The sequence below is a fragment of the Podarcis gaigeae genome (genome assembly GCF_964106915.1).
Source record: "Podarcis gaigeae genome assembly, chromosome: 11".
Taxonomy (NCBI): domain Eukaryota; kingdom Metazoa; phylum Chordata; class Lepidosauria; order Squamata; family Lacertidae; genus Podarcis; species Podarcis gaigeae.
In genome coordinates this window covers 24122081-24135661 of record NC_139687.1, presented here as the reverse complement: position 1 = coordinate 24135661, position 13581 = coordinate 24122081, and positions in this window count along the sequence as shown.

The window sequence follows — 13581 nt, the reverse complement described above, 5'->3', positions numbered from 1 at the left end:
TCCTGTGATGAGGCTGCATTTTAATTTTAATGTTTCAATGTTTCAATGTTGTAGTTTAAGGTTGTTTTTAAGTTGTATTCATTCAACTTGTTTTTTATTATTGCTTGTTAGCTGCCCTGAGCCCGGCCTTGGCTGGGGAGGGCAGGGTATAAATATTATTATTATTATTATTATTATTATTATTATTATTATTATTATTAATGAGTAAAAATTCCTGAGAGGGGTACATGCCATTAAGACAAATTCCCAGAAACCTGGAGACATATGAAGATTTGTCTTTGGTGGTTAACATGTGTGGCTTCTCTTCTGCTAGGCATATGTTGTTGCAATCTTTCATTCTAAGTAGAGATGGTAGCAGCCCAGGAGATATTTCTGAGGAATTAATCAGAGGTTCATGGGTCATAAATGGGGAAGCTGAATGACATCACAAACACACAAAAACAGGACTTTGCATAGACAGGCTAAAAGAAATTGAACCTTTGTTCTACAAAATACATATTTTTCTTGATGGATAGTTCAACCATTCTGAACTCTCCAACTGAAAGGAGTTTCCTTTTACTTAAAAAAAACACACAACCCCAGCCCACATCTGCTTTGAATGCTAAACTCTGGACAAGCACATGGAGATTTAAGGTTAATCTTCACATAATCTAAAACACCAGTTTCTTGTCTTCTCCAAGATGAGGCAGACATCTGCCATGTTTGGTGTTTAGTAACATGGTGGACAAGGAAGACATCAGCTCACTTGGAATGATGAAACATTTTTAAGAAAGAAATCATGGATCATTCTAACTATGCTTATTATAAATCACAAAAGGAATGTTCTTGCACATTATGTCAGCCTGTTGGCAGACCTTTCCATAGCCTTTAATTTAATCTAACTCGTGCCCATGTTTACACAAAAGTAAAATTCAATGGAGCTTACTTCTAAGTAAACATCCATTGCAGCATTTGAGAATTCATATGTCAACTGCCAACGGAGAAATTTGAAAACAGGTTCTATCACATCCTTGCAGGGTAAATGGTTTGTTGTTGTTGTTGTTGTTGTTATGGATAGAGGAGTTCTGTTCTTCAGATTAACTTCCATGTTTATTTCGTTTTGTAATTCGGACAGAATGGACATAGTGCCATGCATCACCTATGCTGAACTCAGGCCTGTGTTATTAAGATATACTTCCCACTGCAGTAATGGTGCTGTGCTAGCAAGCACTATTTAGGACAGTAAAACATACTACTTGGCAAGGGCTCATCTGAAAGTTGCTAATAAAGGGGAAGTCTGGGTTGAAACTGATGTGCAGAATCTAAAAACATCATTGGGTCTCATGTGCATTAAACTCTATCTTCTCAAATGCATTTGCTTTGTATGATTCGGCCTGCTTATAAAATATGGATTTCTTTGGCCCTTGCATACCTCTATAGGGCTCAAATATGTCTTAATATGAGGAGAATTACTTGGGATTTACCAGAAGTAAATATTAAGAGAGATTTTACTTTCTTGGGCTCCATGATCACTGCAGATAGTGACAGCAGTCACGAAATTAGAAGACGCCTGCTTCTTGGGAGAAAAGCAATGACAAACCTAGACAGCATCTTAAAAAGCAGAGACATCACCTTGCCAACAAAGATCTGTATAGTTAAAGCTATGGTTTTCCCAGTAGTGATGTATGAAATTGAGAACTGGACCATAAAGAAGGCTGATCGCCAAAGAATTGATGCTTTTGAATTCTGGTGCTGGAGGAGACTCTTGAGAGTCCCATGGACTGCAAGAAGATCAAACCTATCCCTTCTGAAGGGAATCAGCCCCCCTGAGTGCTCACTGGAAGGACAGATCGTGAAGTTGAGGCTCCAATGCTTTGGCCACCTCATGAGGAGAGAAGACTCCCTGGAAAAGACCCTGATGTTGGGAAAGATTGAGAGCACAAGGAGAAGGGGACGACAGAGGACGAGATGGCTGGATAGTGTTCTCGAAGCTACGAACAGGAGTTTGACCAAACTGTGGGAGGCCGTGGAAGACAGGAGTGTCTGGCATGCTCTGGTCCATGGGGTCATGAAGAGTCGGACACGACTAAACGACTAAACAACAACAACAAATATTAAGTATAGTGATTTAATTTACTGAAACTGGGAATGCTTAAATGCATTGCCACATGTTTAATTCTGGAATGTTCCCCAGTAACTCTGGTCACATGGGAGGTATCTTATTACATTCTCCATTTTGTTTTGTGTGCAAGTGACTTGACTGCAATGGCTGCATCTCCATGAACACTGAAGAAGAGACAGTGTTAGATACCGTATTTTTTGCTCTATAAGACTCACTTTTTCCCTCCTAAAAAGTAAGGGGAAATGTGTGTGCGTCTTATGGTGTGAATGCAGGCTGCGCAGCTATCCCAGAAGCCGGAACAGCAAGAGGGATCGCTGCTTTCACTGCGCAGCGATCCCTCTTGCTGTTCTGGCTTCTGAGATTCAGAATATTTTTTTCTTGTTTTCCTCCTCCAAAAACTAGGCACGTCTTGTGGTCTGGTGCGTCTTATAGAGCAAATAATACAGTAATTCTCCCTCTCTCTCTAAATGCAATAGAGGAGAGGAGTGCTGATATTTCTGTGTGAATGTATGTGACAGAAAGAAGTACAGAAGTTGATGTTCTCCCAAAGAAGCAATAAGGAGCAGTCTGCTGGAAGGAGATTGTGGAAACCTTACAGAAGGAACTGCCTAGCTGGTTAATATACAGAAGGCTCAGTGCAAGTACTGAAAAGAGAGAAAGCCACTGTTTGAATGTTGAAGGATGAGGCTGTAATAATCAACTAAGAAAAACTAAGCCCATGCACGGTATTGCACATGATTTGGCTTCCTAGCCGCAATTCAGCTACTCTGCCAACAGGAGAGTTTTAGTGAGAGGCTGGAGCTCATTAGGAAAGCATCTGCCTCCTAATATTCAGGTCCAGTCTCCAGCATCTACAGGTAGACTTGGGAGAGGCCCCTGTCTGAAACCTTGCAGAGCCGTTGCCAGTCAACATAGACAATAGCTAAATGGACCAATGGTCTGGCTCAGTATAAGACAGTTTCCATTGTTCCTATGTAACTAGTTGCTTGGGATGATGCACAGACAGATTTTCCTTTCTGCTGAGCGAACAATCATTGCCAGATACTCCTAGAAGAGTTTAAAAGAGTTACGATAAAATTCATACTTGGCTACCAAAACCCAAGCACAACAAAACATACACATACTGTGCTAGTTACAAAGGATGCATGCCTGTGTAATTGATGGCTTTTCACTTCAAATTACAAACAGGCAGTGAGTTTGGTGTGTGTGTGCTTTTAGGGAAAAGCTAAAAATCATAAAACAAGCTGACACAGAATGATTGTATTTAATATCTGAGTACTGGGACCAAAGACAAAAATAGCACAAACTGCTTGACTTTTTAAAAAGCCAGATTCTTAAACTTGATTTCTACAGAAATATCCAGTTGTGTATCTGTGTGTATTGTGTTTCAATAACATCGTTTTTATAGCTGGACATTGTTTAAATGCTTGCTGCTAGCCAGTCCTATCTAGTTTTTTCAACTGAAGCTTTTTGTCTTGTTTCTGAAACCAGCGACTACCAAAACTCTGAAACCAGTTTTAGGATGTTGAGCCTTGCAGAGACTGTCACACAAGAAACTGAAACCAAATAAAACTCGGCTTCGTGGAACATCGGCAAAGACGTGCCATTTTTGGAAGTTATCTAAAAACAAACAAATAACATGTGCGTCAGGAAATGTAAAAATGGTGTGGATTTGAAATTGGTTTGGGTGTTTTAGGCCACCTCTCAATAATCACATGAACCAATATTCTCTACTCATCTTCATTTACTTTTTAGAATTGAATTTACTGTGATGTTTCCCTTCAATTTTCATCTGGTGAAATAGTCTCAAGAAAGGAAATGCTAGTTGCTGACTTGTGAGTGTACTGTTACACTTACTGAGTGACGATCTTATGTTAAATGCATAGTTGCTTAATGGTTCATTGCGATTGGTTGACTTTGGACAAATGGGGAACTGATGATAGGATATGCTGTCATGAGGGACATGCCCAGCAACTGTCCCTCCAGTCTTGAGATGTCATACTTGTAAGTCTGGGAAAATTACATCTTCCAGCTAGCCTGGCCATATGGGAAGTTTTGAATTTGGGATGGAGGAAGTGGGGTAGGGAAAATTTAAATCTGTAAGTTGTTTGAAGGAGAAGCACCCTGGCTCCTAGGTCTGCCTTTGGGAATCTGAAACAGGGTTATGTAAATCAACACTGGAAATGGAGAAACATTATTAGAAAATGGGAAGATTAAAGGATTTATTTTATAAGATGCAACCTAAGGTTGGAATTTACAGAAAAATCAATGTCTGCACATAAGGAGACTGTGGAATTGCACACTAAAAAGAGAAGGATATTGACAAGCAGAGGTATAGTTAGCTGAAAGAGCAAGTTCCAAAGCACTGGAAAAATACGGGTGAATAATTTAAAATGTGAATTCGCAGAATGTCCCATTTGGGACCCTTTTAAAAAGCACTTGGAAAATTTATAGTCAATCCTTTAATCACCTTCCTTCAAGAAGGTCTTGGGGTTTTTTTGCTTTTTAAGCTACATGGGTATCTTGACAAATAACTACAGAAGTATTAAGTCAAAAAGCCTTCCCTGATTGATATCAAAACCAGAAGCAATTATTAATAAAATATACATTTTTACTTCTAAAGTGTTGCACCAAATACATTGCACATACTGTAAGATACACAAGACAGTGAAGAAGGTCCAGTGTTTCTGCCATATAATTTAGCAACAGCAAAGTGTCTCAAAGGCTAAATTTATTATGGCATGTGTTTTCATAAAGTGGAGTTTCTTCAACAGATATTTTAGCAATGTAGTTTCTTGTATCTAACAGAAAGAACTAAGAAACAAAACACAGCACATTATTTCTCTGCACTGGAATTAGGAATGGGGTGGGGATTTCTATTCAGTTTCTGTTTAAAGCCAAAGTTATTTACCGGTAATTTGCCCTTTCCAAAGCAGCATGTTAGCTGTAACACCGCTATGTTTTCAGATTTGCACTTCTCTGAATTTTGCAGTACAGTTCTCCAGACGAGTAATGTGTACAGAAATACATATACTCAGTGCTTTTTTTCTAAAAAAAAATAATGTTTAGGAGTACTTTCATTTTCCTGCTCATAGTGAAATATTGCCCTTCAATGAGGCCAAACTTAGATTCACAAAATGTTTAGGGGTACGTGTACCCCCAGAAAAAAGCACTGCATATACTACAACAAAGTGGGCAAAAAAATGCAAAAAAGCAAAAAAACATTTAAATTTATTAGGGGAAATGGCTTTGCAAAAATGTGTATATTAGGCAAGATCCAGTACAAATATGTCTCTATTAAGAGTTGAATCTAAAATGCTGGTGATTTTTCATGGCTTTGGTTTTTTAAAATCACAAACTGATATGGAAATGTGGAGAATTGAGAAACTAAATTTGACAGATTTGCCCAACAATAACTGCGATACAGGAACTCTTCCTAGATGTGTGAACTTCTAGTTGTAAGTTTGTTGGACGGTCTCATTTCTGAAGAAGCTCGCATCTCCTGCAAATCAACAACACATCTATATGTTTGTATATTTAAATATCCAATTCTAATTATCCTAATTGAGAACATGCATGAACTTTTAGGAACATGCATGAACTTTTAGGAATAATTAGAATTGGATATCTGAAGAAGTGTGCATGCACACGAAAGCTCATACCAAGAACTAACTTAGTTGGTCTTTAAGGTGCTACTGGAAGGAAAAAAAATTTTGTTTTGACTATGGCAGACCAACACGGCTACCTATCTGTAACTTTTAGGAAGTGTTATTTTTCTATATGAAAGGAGTAGCCAGGGCCAACCCTACCATTAGGCAAAGTGAGGTGAGCACCTCAGATAGCAGCTGCTGTTTCTCCTAGTAAAAGTAAAAGTAGCAAGTAACAATTACCTCACAGCAGTTAATATCCTGCTTGTCCTTTTAACTGTTCCATCCTCCTATGTTCCTCCTGAGATGAATCCTTTCAACAACAACATCTCCCAAGGCCAGCTCTTGGTTTGAGAAGGCCCTTGGCAAGGTGCCCATCTGAAGCCTCTCATAACTCAGTACACTTCAATGCCATGGGCTTACCTGGGGCAACTAGCACATGACTATCAGCCACTATTTAAAGTTCCCAGAAATCTTTGGCATGATTGTCATTAGGGTGGTCCAGGGCATTGTGGGAAATTTCAAATGGATTCTCATAGCTCCCAAGCATGGAGGTCCCAGTGTACCAGGAGACCCTGCCAGGGAGCTGAGACCCCATCAGCAGCCTGAGTGCACTGGGGGGCGGGTCAAATCCACCCTATACATTTAAAGCACATAGCTTCCCCCTCAAAGATTCCTGGGAACTGTAGTTGGCTAAGGGTGCTCAGACCTGTGGCTCTGCAGAGAGTAAACCCCAGTTCCCAGGAATCTTTGGGGAAAGCAGTGCAATGTTGGATGTGCTTTAAACATCTGATGTGGATGTGACCCATGTCTGCTTGCATCTCCTACTGTTGAAGCAAGCAGGACTCTTTTTTCCATATTGTAGGCAGGAGAAGAGGGTGATGAGGAGGACCAGAGCAGGACTTCAAGCCACTGCTGCTGCTGCTGCTGCTGCTGCTGCTGCTTCTTCTTCTTCTTCTTCTTCTTCTTCTTCTTCTTCTTCTTCTTCTTCTTCTTCTTCTTCTTCTTCTTCTTCTTTTTCTTCTTCTTCTTCTTCTGGCAGCAGAGTTGTTATAAAGATATTGTGGGTTTCAGCTTGGCAGTTCTAACTGCAGACAGCAGAAATGTGTCTGGTGAATATATGTTAACAAACATCTCTGTGATCTTTAAGGCTTATTCTGACAGCCACAGCAGCAGGACCCTTTCCCATTCTACGTGGCTAGTTATTCAGCTTATACATTGCTTCATTCAGCTGAAAAGAGTCTTAAAGCGAGGGCCCCACGTGAGACATTAGGATGCCTCTGCCCCACACAGGCACCTATAATTCAGCAGAACTACTGAGCGGGGTTTTGTACATGGGCAGGCTTCTTAACACGGGCCTTCATCAGGCCTTCTCCAGGCCAAGGGAAGAGAGAAAGAGTAGATTTTGGAGGCTAGCCTGTCCTTCAGGAAGCCATCAACAGTTAATTCAGTGTGGTTAAATGCAACAGACTTTGCATGAAGACTCTGCCCCAATTTCATGAGAACTAATGCTACAGCAATAAGAAGTGCCTCTTCTTGTGGCATATTGGTCTTCCTTGCTTGCTGCACCAGGAAGTCTCTGCATCAGCTCTCAGGCACCGTGCCTTCAGTTTCTGTTCTATATTGCAAGCCGTAGTCTGCTTCATGTTCTTTATTCCCCCAGATGCCTTTTGAATTGAGGTTCTTGTTGATGAGGCATCCTCTGTGTAGGTTCCTCTTCAAACTTTCCACTTCCTAAATGACTTTCGATGCAACTTCAGAAGGAGCTGCAAAAGACTGGCTCCTGTGTCATTCGGGTGATGTCAGAACAAGCCCTAGGAGAAAATGCCTGTTAAAATCTTCCTGTTAATTCTGAAAGGGATGGGAATTTATTCAAAGAGCTTCCTGTTCACTGGACACACGAGACCAGTTCTGAAAAATATTAATTTTGCAAGTTACTGCAGTGGTGATAAAAATGACACCACCGCTGCGTTATTCATTTCATGCAGACCAACTTATTTGTGGCTGTGAAAGAACACACCATTTGAAAAGCTCCTTCGATATATAGCTCTTTTCTACTCCTGGCCCCTTAATTTTGCTCAAGTTGTTCTGCTTCCTATCTGATAAGATTTTCCGGCTCCTTTCTTTTCCAAGTGCTTTTTAAAAAGAAACCTTCTCTCACAATCCCAAATTGGACCCAACTGCCCCAGGCAATTAAATTCCGGGACCTCAGGCTGAGTGTTGGTATTTTAGCTGGTTGATTAATAGCATCCCCATTTAAATGGTCACGGCTAGCCTTTGAAGCCATTAACACCCCATTAAGATGAATGGGGCAAACCATGTGCCTTTTGTTTCAGGCTCCTTGAGTGGGACAAGGCACAAAGGCCCAGTTTAATGATTTACAGGGAGAAGTTTCAACTCCAGTGAAGAAAAATACAGAGGGGAACTTGAATATTCAACAGTGCTAAATATTTATATTGTTCTGTTCCATTTGGAGCAGTTTTATGTATTTAATAAATGTAAGGATTTTCTCTGTTTTTAGAATTGTATTTTCTGTTGCTGTAACCCACCCTGGGATCTTATGGTGAATGGAGAGTAAGACATTTTATACTCAAGGAAGTAAAAATAGCCTGTTGCCCTTACAACACCTGGAGAGTCAGTGTTCCCTTAAATGATCAGGTAATTACACTAACACAGTTTTGCAAACTGTCTGGCTCATTGTCCCATGCATTTCAGGGGAAACTGCTCCAGGGGAAGGAAAACACAAGTCAATCTAAAGGCAGTTTGCAGCATTCTGATGCAAATAATTGTCTGTGTGAAATTCCCATCTAGAATCTTCGCTGAGCAAAATAAGTAAAAGCAGTAGTTAGCTTTTTCTACAGGGAAAACAGCACAGTGGATTTCTGTGCCTGCTGGTGCTCTCATATATTTTTGTTTACAGTTATAATAATCTTGTCCCTGCATGCATCTCCCTCCTAACAGGCCAGTAATGATGCGATGAAATTCTAGCTGAAATTAAATGACTTGGGTCTTTATCGGGAGTCACTGGAAATGAAATACGGATGCTGTTCCAAGAAATTGACTCCTATCTGAAATACCTTCCCATTTGAGGTGGAAGGTGTACTACCAGGCATCCTCTTTTACAGAGATGTGGTCACTATTTCCATATTTTCCATCACCACCACCATCCTGTCAAAACACAGAAAAGTAAAGGAATAGAATGGAAAGATTTCCAACAAGAGCCGAGAGAGAGAGAGGAAATGACTTACCACGGTCTTAACCTGTGCAATGAGGTAAAGAGTTCAAGATTAAGCATATTATGTGGATGATTTGTATATTTGATTGTTTGTTGATATATTTATTTATTAAAAGCATTTTTACCCCTTAGAAATTCTCAAAGAGGTAAACAGACTACAATAAAATGTGCTACAAACTAGCAGCCTTCTACTAGGTGTCGCTTTATAATTCAAAGAGATTTTTTAAAATCAGCGTAGTTTTGAAAGGTCAAATCCACCATCTTGATTCAAACTGTTGTCCTAACATAGACGGAATCCTTCACATTGGCCTTGGGAACCACCATGCAAAATTTGGTTATGACCTTAAGCGGTATCAAAGTGCATAGTGGACAAGCAACTTTCCGTAGGTTAAAAATGTAAAGCAACAATATAAAATCCATGTGGGTTAAGCATTTAGCTTTGTTTGAATATACCCATTGTTTTGTTTCTGAAACAAGCATGGCATACTACTGGATAAATGACATTTCCAAGTATCATAGTTTTATCTAGGACCTAGGACTTTCCATCCATTAATTACTTGACACCGCTATACAGCCTTATCTTTTGCCTATTTTTTAAAATATGCCACCAATAGCTCTTCCAACAGCTCAGAATTTCAGGTCTGCAAGGATTCTGATGTAATACCTTCCTGCTGCTTTTATATTTGGCTCAAGATGATGTTAACCCTACCCCACAATTACTGTGCCTCCAGATTCAGAGGCAGCAATGCTTCTGAACACTAGTTGACGGAATAGGGGATAGTTCTCTTGTGTTCAGTTCCTGCCTGTTGGTTTCCCACAGGTATCTTGTTGGCCACTGTGAGAACAGGGTGCTATACTAGATAGGTCATTGGCTGATCCAGCAGGCTCTTCTTATGTTCCATTTTTGTTTTGACATTTCCGTTTTTCTTTCATTATGAAGCCGCAAGGAATCCATCAAGAGAAATGTTGCCCCGCCAGCCCTAAATTTCAGATCTGCAAGAATTTTAGCATCATTAACTTTCCAATGCTAGTGCTACCGGTAACTGTGAACGCCTTCCATTACTTTTTTTCTTTTCAGACATTTCCCCTTTTTTTCTTTCAGTGTGAAGCATCGGGGAATCAATATTTCCCCACAAGGTTTTATGCAAAATGCATACTGTTAAGGAGCCATCTGAATTATCACCGCATATGGTCCGAGGCCTAGGCATTACTTGGTATCAGAAACCTCATGTTGATTATCAAACAGGAATGCTCTACTGCCTCACTGCATGGGTAGTAGAGATGGGCTAAAACTGGCAGAAGTTATCTCTTCCCTCCTAGTTTAACTGAATCAGACAGGGCAATTTTTGTTGGAAGAGTCTGCTGGCAATCAATATGTCTCGGCTTGCTTCTCTATGCCTTGCTGAGAGCGGGAGAGAGAGCTGTTGGAAAAGAATCAAGACGTGAAACTTCTTCAGCTCTAGTTTAAAGCTTATGAAAGCAAATGATCTCCAGGGCACTAATCCTTTCACCTTGGTAAACATGCAATGAATTTAAATGAACACAAAACAGAGAGGCTCCTCTTTCCCTCCAGTTCAAGCATCCCTCATACCTTAAAGGCTTCAGACAATATAGATGCCTAGCAGGACTTTCTGCTAGGGCTGCCCTATACAACTCAAGAGGAAGGGGAGTGTGAAAGCAAGATTCCCTTCGAGGCAACTGAATGTATCATTCTCTTAAAAACCTTGGCTTTTCTCCTTTTACTCTTGGAATATGTTTTCTTTGGCTAGGGAGCCTTACTAAATACAATGAGATTGTGTGAATCCCGAATGTGATTTTATTCTGTGATTCTTTTCTGACAGAGCAATATAGCAGAGCATAAGTATTTAAAATACATACTGTGAAGACATATTTATTTCAGCATTTAGTTAGATGCTGGGCAGGATTTTTCATTCTTATTGTTCTTTGTTTTAATGTCGTCCCCACTGATTGGGAATAAGCCCCATTGAACTCAATAGGACTTACCTGTGATTAGACATATACGTGTCTGGAAATCACGCTTGATGTTTTTATTTGGATAGTTGGATTGGGTGCGTTCTGTGCTGCTCTTTTCATTTTTTTATGATATTGATTGTAAGCCACCTCTTGAGAGTGCCAAACATGACTTTATAGTCCTGAAATAAATAAGTAAGGCGCCATACAGAGTATTTTTTTTATTTTAAAAAATCTATAGAACTCAATACAATAGTCTGCTTTGCATTGGCACCAACTGAAACATGGCACAAGAGAGTTCAACTCTGAAGCACAAAGCATAGATGACAAAATGTGTGCTGGCTTTAAAAGGGAATTAATCAAATTTACAGAGAACAGGACTATCAGTAGCTACCAGCCATGATACCTAAATGGAACTTCCAGAATCAAAATACAACTGAACATGAAATTTGAGGGACAAACAAGAGGGAAGGACTGTTCCCTTTCCCTGACTATCCCTGAGGCATCTTGCAGAACACTGCTGTAAACAGGACACTGAACTAAAACAGAGCTGGAGAACCTGTGACCCTCCCAGTGCTGTTGGACTACAACTCCCCTCATCAGTGACCACTGACAATCGGTTGATTAGTGGGCCACTTGGTCTGATCTTTTTTATCTGAAAATTTATAAACTGCATTTTTCTTAAACGATATCAAAGCATCTTACAGCATATAAAATGCAGTAAAGCACTCTGCCAATATCTCAAAAACATAATAAATAAAGAATATACCAGTACACACTTTTTGGTTAATGGGGTGGGGGGGTGATCATATTGTGAAGGCCTCCCAAAAGTATAGAGTTTTCAAAAGACATTTGAAAGAAGGAAGGGACAGATTCTGCCGAATCTCCACAGGTTCATCTAGGATGTGAGGAGGTGCCCCTCTTGCCTTGCCCTTGTATATGCCCATGAGAGCAAGAATGAAACGACTGCTTCCGGCTGCTGCGATCTCAGTGCAAGCAGGGTTCTCACCGGGAGGGAGAACTCGAGCTATTTTGAAGGATTGGGGGCAACTCTAGGGCGCGGAGACCCCCCAAAACTCTCTTGAAGGGTGTTCAGAGAGTCTAGTCCCCGGCACGGCCAGAGAAAGACCAAACCGGCTGCCAGGTAACCTCGGAAGAGGCGAAGAGCGTGGGCGGAGAGGTCTAGCGGTCAAGGGGGAGCCATTACTCACCTTCAGATAGCGAAGCCCTGAGCTTGCAGGGAGAGCAGTACGCTCTCAGAACAAAGAACTCCGACACTTGCAACTTTGTAATTAAGATAAAAAGAACAAGGAAGCCTCGGAGGGAGTAAAGAGAAACAAACGGAGTTCAGCTGATAGCCGAAATCAATTTAGACGCGGAAAGACGCCAGTGCGGGGAAAAGAGAAAGGGAGTCACCTCAGCGGTTACGCTGTTTCCCTTTCTGTATTCCTCCCTCCAAACAAGCCGAATAGAAGGAAAAGTACGCTGGAGAGGAAGAGGGAAGAAAGGGGGCCAGAGACAAAGCATTAGGACTTGGCATTTTTGGTGAACTGGAGGTTGTGAAGAGGAGAAGGGGTGTTTCTCTATCTTAGCGTCAGAATTTAGGAGAATGAAGCCGGAAGAGAAACCCCCGCCGCCATTTGAGACTTTTTGTGCGTGAGTTTGTGAAAAGCAGAAAGAGGACAGTGATAATATCTATATTGGAGCTAATACGCATATTGTTCTCCATCTCTTTTCCCTTGGTTGGAGACTAGGGTTTTTGAACTTCTGGGAGCTCCTGGGAACACTTTGGGAACACGTTGGGAACTGGCGTCAGTGTATATTGGTTTGACGGCCTCTTGTGTTAAAATGAGGTTGGTGTGATCTGAGACTGGCCTCCGCTCCCCCTGCCCTTTTCTCCCCTCCTTTTTCTATTCACCACCCCCTATTTTAAGACCCCCCCCCCCCGTATATCTACTATGGAACATGGACTAGCCTGATTGGAGGCGGGACAAACCCCCGACATTGGAGCATTCCGCCTTGAAGGAAGAGGACTGTACAGTAAGAACTTGACATCGATTTTATATATACGGACTTCGATACTGACTTTGGGGAAAATACATATATAAAGAATTGGGAATTCTGAACAGTAACACTAAAGAAAGAAAGAGGGTATTACAAAAACGGACAAAGCGGGCGGTATAAAGGAAATCATCTGAAACAAACTCAGGGGGCGAGAAATTATCGGGGAGAAGGGGAGATAAAAGTGTATAAGTATTTAAGATGTCACATACAGGGAAAAAAGGAACAAATGGCGGGACCCCTGGGGATAGGAGGGGCTCTAAGCAAGAAGTAGACTTTAAGTCGGATATCTTGAAGATGTTTACAGAGATCAAACAAAGCCAAGCCAACTTAGAATATAAATTAGAGCAAGTGGATAACAGGATCGGGAAAATGGATAAAAAAATGGATGAGACTGTTAACGAACTTAAGGGCCAAATAAAAGAAATATTTAGGAGAACGCAGCTTACAGAGGAAGGGTTAAAGAAGACAAGGATAGAATTAAAGGATATTAAGAGGGATAAAGAAAGGATTAAAACTGAAATGATGGACTTAAATAAGGCTCAGGAAGAGATGAAGGACATTAT